Genomic DNA, 13,243 nt, shown 5'->3' with positions numbered 1-13,243 from the left:
TACCATTCCCAAGAACTATAAACATATAGCTCCTAAAAATAATACTTGTCAAACAAACAATTTTTTTCAAGCCCTTTAATAATTTTAACCCATAAAGAATAAGGTTCATTAAAAAATCTCCACCTCTGTTTATACAACAAAGCAATGTTAAAAGCATCAAGGGTACCAATATCTAATCCACCTTTTTCTCTAGAATTTAAAGCAACATCTCATTTCACCCAATGAATGTGTCGTTGGTTCTCTTCCATACCCCAAAAATATTGAGATCTAAAAAACTACAACAACTGAAAAACAAAAGAAGGAAGTCTAAAAAGCGAGAAAAAATAACAAAGGCTTCCTAAAATAGATTTGGAAAGCGTTCACCGACAACCAATAGACAAAAGCTTTAATTTCCGTGAAGATAACCTCTTACGAAACCGATCAATAATAGTCTCCAAACCTTTGATACGCACCATCGACTCTCCCACCAGCATACCAAGATACATAATAGGAAGATAAGCTGAAGAACAACTAGTAATAGAAGCCATCAAAAATACTTCAGACTGTTGCACTCCTGTACCAAACAAATTGGACTTAAAGAGATTAATCCTTAAAACTGAGACCATATAAAAACACCAAAGTATACGAATGAGATTACATATATTTCTCTTATCCCAATCACCCCATAGACAAAGCATTATCTGTGTAAAACATATGAGTGATCACTAGATTACTTGAACCTATGCAGAAACCTCGAAAAATACCCCCATACATAGCATCCTCCATATCAACATGAAGCCCTTCCATGAAAATAAGGAAAGTAAAAGGATAAACAGGATCACCCTGCCTCATCCCTCTAAATAACTGAAACTCTTCAGAAGGATGACCATTCAGAAGAAAAGAAGATCTAGCATTCTTGAACAAACCTCTAATGTAACGCCGGTAGATCCAGGCTAGTCAATTTAGAGATAATAGGGGTCAAAAATGACTTTTTGACAATAGATTATTTAGAACAAATAAACGTAACCAAGTTGTAGAATACGTCTCAAGGGTTCCGTACATATAAATAACGTTGAAATCCGAGTTATAACGAAGAAGTTATGGTCTGTCGAAGTTTTACGGCAAAACCGGCACGACACCGGGAGACGTAAATAGTGAATTTACGATGGAGGACTTTTTAGCCTTAGAAATCTAAACAAAAGTTGTAGTATACGTTAAACCGAGAACATACAAAAAAAGAACGCCCAAATCTGACTTCGTATGAGGAAGTTATGAATTTTCTAAGATTTGGCTTAACAGTACACAACCCAAAAAGACGGACGAAAATAGAGTCCGTATGTAGAAGTTATGAATTTTACACGGACATTTAACAGTATAATCTCCTCGTACTGTTAAATTTAAGATCGTCCGAGAATTAGCCGATGGAGTCAAAATGAAAGTTGTAGATCTTATTTTTACCTACGCGTGGATATAAAGAACGTCAAAACGGAGGTCGTATGTGAAAGTTACGGATTTTATAAGTCGGAAGTGTGTTGTGCGAAAATGGATGATGTGGAAAAATTTTGGCCATTGCTTTCTCCCCAAGTCTTGCCACTAGATGGTGACATGTAGCACCAAGTTCATCCATTTTCACCCTATAAATAGAACTTCTCCCACCCTCATTTTCTTCACACCTTTCCCATTCTTTCTTCTGTTTACTCTTTCTCTAGAACCTCTCTCTAGCCCCGAAACCCCCCGAAGGGAACCTCCCTAGCACGAGGCGGAAGCCCCGGAGTGCTCGACGGCTCCGAGAAGAAGAGCTTTTTGGCTTGGGAACTCTGCTCCAAGCAAAGCCTAGTTTTCTATAAAACCCGCTGTAAGTGAGCTACACCTACGCTATTTTTAATATAGCTTTTATTTAATTATAGAAACATTATTAGGAACTTATAATAAGTACTTGGGCTATTATTATGAGTTATATAAGTATTGTTTAACGCTTATATAATAGTAATAATAGCTAGACTATTAATTAGTCTCGACGAATAATAGACTAAACTCTAGTGGTAATAATATTAGGTTTCGTCGAAGGAAATTATCTTTAAGAAGTGAAGCAATGTCTGACTTCGGAATCACCACCTTTTTAAGTGAGTACATGGTCCCTTTCATCTTACACATATATATGAAGTATTTTATATAAACTACGTGCTATATGTGCATATTATCTGTATACTTGCTATCTATGCTGAATGAACGATTTTATACAAGTTATATATGATTTAAACTGTATATGTATTTATATCTACATAATATGTTGGGTAAAATATGGGTAGATGAAATATGAGTTGGATGACGAGTTGAGAGGTGATATAGACCATGAGGTAAGGGTGAGAGGTGGACGATGTGAGAAGCCTTGTTCCCAAATGTTGGCCCCGTCATCTAGCAGAGTATGGATGGCAACCACAGACTATTCTAGACAGTCCAGTGGAACACTAGCAGGCTCGCAACCTGTAGGTGTTGTGAACGATGTGTTCACCGGTGTACTCTAAAAACCCATTGACATGTATTGCAAGTGGACTCTCGAAAACGATACTGTCAATAAAACCCTGGCAGATGCGCCTAAAGGACTCTACCGGAAGAAGCTCCTAATAGAGAACCTCATAACCCCGACAGATGCACCTAAAGGACTATACCGGCAGATGCGCCTCGTATAGAATGTCACAATTATGGCAGATGCGCTTAAGTGATAGAACTAGCAGCTGTGCTTGACAGCTGTGTTATTGACAATGATGGACTTCTTACCTATTCTTTAGGAAAATCCTTAGGAATGAATGAACGAGAAATAGCTGATTCTTAGGGTAGATCCTTAAGAGTAAAGAAGATAATGGGGATGGGTAATTAGTTTAACTGTTTGATGATTAAACATATATAATAATTATATTATTGTGGGTTGAAAACCCTATGTACTCACCAGGTTTCCCAACCTGACCCACTCAGTTTATTTATATCACATGTGTCGATATGAAGTCACGTTACACTGAGAGATTAAGGAGATATAGATCACTAGTGACAATGAATGTAAGTTCTGTTTATGCTTATGTCTCTGTATTGACGATGACATCCCAATGTTTTAAATGAATAAAAATACATTTCTTCGGAAATTCTTTGATAACAAATTTATCATGTTTTACTGGGTACAAATTCCGCAACATTTTTTATTAAAAGAAGTACTCTGATTTTTATAAAGCATAAACAAAATCGGTCTTTTTTTGGCCGTGAAAATGTGGATGTCACATCTAATCCAAGATCTCTACCTATCACCAAAGTCCAAAAATCCCATAATCTGATCCAGATAATCCCAAGTAACAAAATCACAAGCCTTCTCAAAACCCACCTTGAAAATCATAAGTCGGTGGGATGTCAAGTTCACCAAGAAAATTACACCCTTTGCTTGCAAATAAAACGTAATATAATGGTAAAAGGGGGTATCAATCCTCGGGAAAATTGTTGTATTCAATCACCAGTGCAATCTAATAGAACTAATGTAATAAAACTAACTGACTACAATTAAACTAAAGGGGGGGGGGGGAGGGGTGTGATTGTTTGAAAACTAAAAGACTTGAAGAATTAAAATACTTGCAATTAAGAAAGATGGTGAGATGCTCAAATATTGGAGTGTAACATCCATAAAAATCCACAAAAATTTAAAACTTTTTAAATATTAAAAACCATTATTTAATTACAAAATGTTTTTAAAATACTTCATATCAGAGAATCCCAGAAATCCAAATCATAAAATGTGAGGAGGTGTACAGTCATGCCTTAGCCTTCCCGCGATCATCCGAAGTACCTAAAACAAAATCCATAAATGTAATCTCGAAGTCTTAGTGAGTTACCCCAAAATACCAACGCCATACAAACCAGAACAATATCATAACGAACAATATGCGTATAGAGTCTACAGTATGACTGGTCCTCCTCACTGGCCTACAATCTATCTAGCCCACTCTCAGAACCTTTAGCATATCTGGACCGCCCTACCGGGCCTTCGGCCTGACTGTTACGACCCATTAGGCCTTCAGTCTATCCGGGCCGCCCTGGGTCTGTTAGCCTTCAGCACAAAGCAGGACCGCCTCAACCCCCCGCAATCACAATCAACACATAAATATCAAATGCTAGCTAGCATGCACAGTTATACAAATCTAACAGATCACTAATCATATCATCATCCTATGTACCATAATATAGATCTCTAACAGATCACTAAGCTGTAGTGACAAAGAACATGGTTTGGCATGCGGAATTAAAGCTTGCACAATTTAACATGGTGATTTGGGTGATCAAGAGATGTATTTATTGTATATGGTGTTACAAAAAGGATCTAGATCTAGACTACATAAATAACACACACTTACACACTCACTTTTACATCTCTCAAGCACACCTCTACAAGTGGTATGAACCCACTATTTATAGAGGTGTTTACATGTCTCTCTCACTCTCTATCTCTCATGTGTCACAAGGCTAATACTCCACATGCAAGTGGGTTTTACAAAAGTCAAACATTACAAAGTCATTCATGGAAAACTTTGTACCCCAACATTCTCCCCCTCAAATTTAGGAATGAATGACCCACTTCAAATCTTCCAAAGTCAAGCACTACGCGGTTCAAGCCTCAAAGGTGACACATGTCGAAACGAACTTCAATCTTCAATTCTTCCATGATTCTTCAATTTGGGCTCTAGGATGTGAGACCATACAATCCGAGCAGCAACGAATGATCAAGAGTATTCCAAACTCCAAATAATCACCCTAAAGTTGCGCATAAAAACACACCCCAAAAATCTTCAATAATTCCAAACCCCTTTTGAATACATCACTTCCGAACTTCCAATTGCATCATCCCGTGGCTTTAAAACTTCAAGATCACTTCAGTCTTCAAATCCACGTAATATGAAAAATTCAACATGTTCGAATTTCCATATAAAACTTCTCCCCCTTTTTATAATCGAAATTTGATTATAAAACTGCAAGGAAAAAGAACGTGCTCTATTCGGAATTTTTCATGTCAAAACTCCCCCTTAACATGTGGCATAAACTTTGTGCTTCAATCCGGAAAACCTAAAAAATATTCAATTTTTATTGCCGTTACCGGATTGCCTTTGACAAAATTTCTCAAAAATGGGTAGAAACTGTCAATTTCAAAATTCTGCAGTGACCCGTTGCGCTCAAAACAGCCAAATATGCGAAACACACCCCCATTTGCGAAACTGAGTAGAATGTGTAAATTCGCACAAACTGCAGGGACCAGATTTGAAAATATTCCCATTTCTCAAATTTTTTACCCCAAATGCGAAACTGGGTAAAATTTATCATCTTACGAAAACTATAGGGATGCAAAATGGAAATTCTACATTTTTGTCATTTTATAACCCCATTTGCGAAGTTGGACCAATTGTGTCATTTCGTGAAAAGATCATGGACCCAATTCGAAAATATTTGTTTTCTTCTTCATTGAACGAGTTATAAAGGAACGCTTTGCATATTCATATTCAGTCAAATTCTTCGCACATCTATAAACCATGAATACTTCGCATCTTTAACCCATCTAACCAAATGCGAACTGAATTTCAACCTTAATCACCTTCACATCTTTAACCCAATTAACCAAATGCGAACTCATGTTTGAAACCCAGATGTGAACTCGATTTTGATCACATATGTGAACCGTTCTTGACCTCAAATGCGAACTCAACAGAAATCAATCAAAAAACATTTATTATTCGCATTTCAACAATCGAACTTGCGAACTCAGTTTATCCAAAAGTATTCAAGATGCAAATATGAACTTTGTTCGACATCACAACTAATTGATCAAATCGTCAATATCAAAGCCTTCCAGTCGATCCAAAATCCCAAAAACACATTCAATCCCCAGCAGATCAAAATCAACGGCTCTCGTTTTGAACCTAGATGTCGAAATTAACATGGATTCTAACTTTGAATCCAAGCGATTTCAATCAGCCCTCTTTCCAAATCGACTTCTAGATACATCCGATCATTCGCCAATTCCAAAATCAACTAATTCACCAATAGCAAACCATTCGATCGTTGATCATCAACATACATTCCTTCGTTAATTGAGTTCTTCCATTCACGAATCGTCAATCAACTCAAAAACACACCCACCGACTCCAATTGAGTTAGTCATCAAGAACATCGACAACACCAAATGCTAAATTACACTCAAATCAGGCTAGATTTTGATTCTTTCAACTCTGAAAATACTTGTAACTATTGATTTCAGTGTACAATTTCACCGATTCATCTCTTAATTCCAACTTTTTCACAGTTTGACTTTTTAGAGTCAACAAACCATAAACACGAAATCGAAGAATTCAACACCAAATTTCAGATCAAAAAGTGTTCAATTAACTGTTCTAACAATGTTCTTCATCGATTTCAAGTGTTCTTGACTCAGATTATCAAGATTAAAAACTCAATCTATGATTTCTTAAATATAGCTCAATACAATCGACATCATCATATTACAAATCATATGAAATCGATTTATAACCTCAGATTATCAAAGAATATTGATTGATTATACATACGAGAAACGAAAACTAGAACACAAGAGCTATCGATCATGAACCAGCGAGTCAACAGTACAAGACATTAAGCGTAAGTACAAGTCAAAAGTATGAACAAATATGCGTAGACTCATACCAAATGGATATTACTCGAGACTTTGGGCTAAAACATGTTTGATGAACAAATGGAAAATCAAATTTGGGCTCAAACCGAGATCATGAACAGTAGACGAACATTAAGATTTTGGGCTTGAATTTTGATTATATGAACAGTAACGATTCAAGATATTAGATCATAAAATGAATTAAGATCTTAAATCTCAATTCAAAAGAACATTTGCAATTTGAAAATCAAATCAAACAAACAAATAAGATTGGATCGGGCTTGATCAACGAAAAAATTATTGGATCACAACAAATGGGTTTTTCAATAAAATTTAGATCCAACGAGTTAAATGATCACAAATCAAAAATACAACACACGAATCAAATATTACGAGAGATCATAGAGAGAGACTCACCAAAATTGTTCAAGTTGCGACAAAAATTGCCAAACTGAGAATCGTTCTTCAAAAGTCACGTTGATCGTGAAAACCAAGCTCTGATACCAATTGTAGTGACAAAGAACATGGTTTGGCATGCGGAATTAAAGCTTGCACAATTGAACATGGTGATTTGGGTGATCAAGAGATGTATTGATTGTATATGGTGTTACAAAAGGATCTAGATCTATACTACATAAATAACACACACTTACACACTCACTTTTAGATCTCTCAAGAACACCTCTACAAGTGGTATGAACCCACTATTTATAGAGGTGTTTACATGTCTCTCTCTCACTCTCTATCTCTCATGTGTCACAAGGCTAATACTCCACATGCAAGTGGGTTTTACAAAAGTCAAACATTACAAAGTCATGAATGAATAACTTTGCACCCCAACATAAGCATATCACCATCCTATATACCAAGATGCAGATCTAACAGATCACTAATCATATCATCAAACGATAAACCATGATACAATCCAATAAGGGTCCGAGTTGGTGCCGTAGACCCTATCAGTATAGTAAGGAGAACTCACTTTATAAGTAGCACTAGATGATAATGTCAATCTCCCAAAACACAAATCCAAACTCAAACACATACAACCATCACAGGACAGACTCCATCAAAACCCATATTACCAAAATACCCTCAGAAGTCAAACTTAGTCAAACCTGGTCAAATTCAAAGTCAACGGTCAACAGCCAAGGTCAACAGTCCATGTTTACGCAACTCGTCGAGTGCAGATACTGACGCGTCGAGTTCCTTTAGAACTCAAAAACTGTGAAAACCCGAGTAAACTCATCGAGTTGTCAAACTAACTCGTCGAGTCCATGCAGAATCCATAAAATGGGAAAACCCGACTCTACTCGTCGAGTTGGCTAAGCAACTCATCGAGTTCCTTCATCCCTTTTCTCATTAATACGCTTTTAAACAAAACCAAGGCTCCAAACTGTAGATCTAGTCTTCTAAGGCTGAGATATTACGTAAAGCTGCAAGCTTTACGTCCATGCATGGCATTAAGGGGCTAACTTGCTAAAACAAGTCTTAACAAGGGGTTTAAGGCATGGAAGTTGGCCAAAGCTTGATAAAGCTTGAGTCTTTAGGCCTAAGGGGCCTAGTAGTGTCTAGATCCAAAGTCTTAGCTTCAAAGCATGCTCAAAACCAAGAATGACTCAAGAAGAGGCTAGAAATGACCATAAACTCTCTAATGGAGAGATCTAACAAACAAGTGATCAAGGTAATGGCTTTTTACCATCAAATGGTTGCTACAACTGAGTAGATGTCGGATCTATAAACTCCTTGTTCCAAGCTCTTAAATCTTTGAGTTTCTTCAAGAAATGCACCAAACACACACTTTTTAGCCTTACACACACTCAAAATGGAAGGTTAGCTAGATTAGGGTTTGTTTCTGGATGATAAGGTGGTAAGGGAGGCTGGAGAGAGGACTTAAGGTCCTTTAAATAGGGTGCAAACCCTAAAAAATAGGGTTTTCTCATTCAGCTTCAACTCGTCAAGTTGGGTCCTCCAACTCGTTGAGTAGGTCTTGAGAGATACACGACTAAAATAACTTTAACTCGACGAGTTGGCACCCTAAAGCTTAAATTCGAACATGAAGATTGGGATATTACATGGAGAGAATTGATCAACCAAGGCAATTCAACATAATGAACATTTGTGTGTTTATCATTAGGATTCAATATATAAGCTTATCATTCATCCCAAATTGTTTATAGGGATCATGAAACATGATATGCCAAGATTACTCAAAGGTAGTATAGAGGTTGAGGAAGCTCATAACACACCTTCTTAATCAAAATCAAGGGTTCAATTCAAGCAATGGAACCCAAGAAAGTTGATTAGCCTTAAGAATGAAGGGATCCCCAATTCCTAAAGCATGTCAATGCTTACACATCCATAAAGGAGTCATGATCTATAAGCTAGAGATGATTTCTACCATAATAAAGCCCTTGTTCTAAGAAAATTCAATGATTCAATGCTAAATTAAAGAAATAAACCAACAACTACTCATTGAAATACCAAGCTCATGATCAAAATATTAAACAAACATAAAAATTATAAACTAAGGATCAATAACATAAGATAAATGACAATAAAATATGAATCCTTCAAAACCCACAAATATCCAAGGGCTTTAGCCTAAGTCAACCAAAATAAAGAGATTAGCCACTCATGGCAACAAGATAACAATCACAAAAGTGTTCTTGCATCAAGAAACTAACAATTACTAGAAGGATGAGAAGAATGTAGATCTAGTTCTCAAAAATTGCTTCCAAGGTGCTCTAATGGTGGAAAAAAATTGAAGTGTGGTTGTCAAACCTAACCCCAAGGTAAATGATGAGCAAAATAACCAACATGTCCAAAAGTGTGCAATTACGCGGATACCCTTGCAAGTTTGCACGACTGAAACCCCCACCCTCGCAAATGATGCTAAAACACTATTGACTCGTTTTCTCCACTACTCAACCCCAATACTCAAGATTCCATTGGTCCCCTCCACACCTCACATGATTCAAATTTAGTCAATCATCTTCAATCTTCCAACGGATAGTCCAAGTCCAATAACAAGAGTCCAAGACCCATCTTCATAAGCCCACTACATCCAAGTCTTCAACATTTTAAGCTCAATTCTTCTTTGATGGATCCATAAAGCTTAATAATGCCTCAAAAGCCCACCAAGCCCATTTTCAAGCCAAACCGCAACCACATCGAGACTCCATAAGCCTGCAAAACACCTCGCATAAGATAGAAAGTACCTGATATGATCCAAGAATAAAAGGAATAGAATGCACAATGAAATAATAATAAAAAGGGCTAAAAAATTTAAATAAACTATAAAAAAAATAAGGAAATAAAATAAACTATCATAAGCTTTTTTTTCTTTTTAAATCAATAGACTAGTTCATTAACCATTGATGACCCATTCAATATTTGACGCCCTTGAGAAAGGTTGAGTGCTGAATACCAATGACTTCATATAAAAACAAAGAAAGTCTTTTTGCTAACAATTTAACAATGATTTTAAACTACATCCCATTGAGACTTATCGATCTATAATCCCTGACCAAAATAGGATTACCGACCTTCAAAATTAAAGTAATAAAAGAGGAGTTACAACCAACATGAATGGACGATTTATGAAAGAATTCCTACACAAAAGCAATCGCATATGAACCCAAGATTTCTCAATATAGCTTGAGAAATCTGAAAGAAAACCTATCTGGCCCGGGAGCTCTATCACAACCACAATCCCAGACAACATCCTTGATCTCATCAACAGAGAACACATATTCAAGAGAGGCAACAACATCAGGGTTGATAGAAGCGAACCTGCTACTACGGGACACTAATTAAATACCCTGAAACGGTTGGAACTTATCTAAAAAAAAAAATTTAAGAACTCCTTTTTAACAATTAAAGGATTCGTGATCCACTCCCCTTGCACAGTGATACTCGAACCATCATCTGTCTTCTATGTTTTTACAACATATCATGGAAAAAAACATAATTTACATCACCCTCTACGGACCAAGTAACCTTAGCTTTCTGAGCACCATCTAAGGCATTAATTTATTATAACTTCTCCACACTGAGTAACATAATTTCCTATCAATAAGTAGACTATCAAAAACATTACCATCATCAATGATGCTATCAATATCCTTCAATCGAGCTTCAAGATTGGTCTTCAAAGCATCAGATTTTGCCTTAGACTCCAAACGCCAATCTCGAAGCCTATTTTTAAGGAACTTTAGCTTGTTTTTAAACAACACAAACTTGCCCCACCTTTGATCTACCACAAAATTAGCCACACTGCCATTAACCACCTGATAAAAACCATCCATTTACAACCACGAATTGAACAACTTGAGAAAAGTCGGACCATAATCAACATAATTGTCATGAAGAAAAAATAAGGCAATGATCTGTCTAAAACCACCACCTAAAGATTATGAAACAAATCAATAACATCCTCCAAAACTAAGAACTGATCTAACTTACTTAGTTTAGAAGTTGTCACACCCCCAAACCAGAATGGCGGAAACATTCGGGGGGGGGGGGTGGATGACTTCACGTAGTACCATAAACAATTGAATATTGTAAAGAAAGTAATACAACCATCATATATATAATAAAAACGTACATTGTTGCGTTATAAATGTTTCCAAAAGAATATTACAATATGATGATTTAAAATGTTTGATAATAAACGCCTTTAGCGTTCCTTCTTCGAAAGCTGGTAGTTACCTGTATTACTGATTCCCTGAGAAATACAAGTGGTTTCGAAAAAGTGTCAACAATAAAGTTGGTGAGTTCATAAATGTTTTATGCTGAAAAAGTATGTCTTTTTGGAAGAAAATCGATGAACGTGGCTTTCAGAAAATCCAATATTTTCCACATATAGTTTGAAAAGTTCCCAAGGTTGGAGGGCGTTAGTATCTTTCGTATTTAAATGATAAAGATAAGTTTTGTACTCAAAATAATGTAAATACTGAATGCATGTATGAATCTCGTAAATCAAGCTTGTTTTTATACTTTCGTGTGAGTCTTATAACCATATTATTGACACAAACTGCCTGTAACAACATTCTTCAGGTGTTGTAGTGTTATGACATTTGTCACCCCACACCTGCCGGTCTAACTGTAGCTAACAGTTTAGGTGCGGGGTTGTCAATCCCGTATAGATCTATACACAAGTATCACGCTCTCCCTCCAAGAGATTATGGCTTATAATACAGGACTTGAAATGCATACATAAAAGTACGTTGAAGTTTGAATATCTCACATCACTTAGTATAAATAGATTTACGATAAGAAAGTATTTATTTCACTTTAGAAGAAAGTATTTCGTTTTTTCAAGATGTATACGTAAGAATGTATGAATAACTCGCAAACTATACCCATTATAGTTTTTCAGAAAGTATGTTCCATTTGGTGAAAATAACTTGGTGATATACTAACTTTATACGTAAAGTAAGATGTTGGTATCGAATAATAATAAGATAGATGTTGCATTTATATAAAACAATACGTTTTCTTGTATTGTACTTGTATTCCCCCCTAAAACATGAAAAGACTTGAAAAGTAGGGGTATGAACTCACTTGTTCGGTTTGAAGAGAGCGAGACTAGAGTCGGGCAGAACTTCAACTGTGGAAAGCTGCGTCTTCGAGCTCTGCGGGGATCTCGGTAGTGTAGAACCTTTGTTGGGGGCTCGAGTGTGGAACCGAGGGAGTCGGTATGGTCTCTGGTATGTAAGAGTGTGTGAGGGTGAGTGAAACTTTGAGTGAGGTGTGCTAAAATTCGGAGTTTATGCCTTCTATTTATAGGGCTGAAATGTGAGTACGCTGGGCGTACCACCAGAGTACGCTGGGCATACGCGTTACGTTGGGCGTACTTCGGTTACGTTGGGTGTAACTTTGCGTCATGGCTTACGACTCGGGTCTAGCTAGGCGTAGAGCTTGCAGCCGATGGGACTCGACCCTACACCTGAGTACGTTGGGCGTAATTCTGGATTCCGTCTTCTAAATTCCATAACTTTCGCGTACGGGCTCTGTTTTTCGCGTTCTTTATATCCATGCGTAGGTGAGATTATGCTCTACAACTTGCATTTAGGCTCCGTCGGCTAGTTTTGACTTTATTTTTAATGCTATGTTTTTAATAGTTCGGGACTGCTAAAGTCCGTTAAAATTTCATAACTTCTTTATCCGACGTCTGTTTTCGTTTGTCTTTTTATCATCTTACTCCTATTGTGGAGACCTTCTACTCTCGTTTAGGTTGCATTAGCTAAATATCGATCGATCTTCAATTCAAGTTTTTAGCTCTCTACTATTGTTACGTAACTTAGAAAATTTGTAACTTCTTCATATGAGGTCCAATTTGGGCGATCTTTTTATGTACGTTTACAATTTAACAAACTCTACAACTTTTGTTTAGATACTTAAGGCTAAAATACATTTTATTGGAATTTCACGTTTTACGTTAAATAGTGTTTTACCAAGGGTGTCGTAAATATTTGAGTGGTTATAGTTTCTTCAATATAACCCAGTTTTGAATGTTCTTTATGTTTTTGGAAACCTTGGCACGATATCTAACATTTGATGCATCCCAATTTAGATATTTTGAAC

Source organism: Lactuca serriola, chromosome 8 (assembly GCF_051521515.1).
Source record: "Lactuca serriola cultivar US96UC23 chromosome 8, Lser_US96UC23_V15, whole genome shotgun sequence".
Taxonomy (NCBI): Eukaryota; Viridiplantae; Streptophyta; class Magnoliopsida; order Asterales; family Asteraceae; genus Lactuca; species Lactuca serriola.
Note: the sequence above shows the minus strand (reverse complement) of the source record.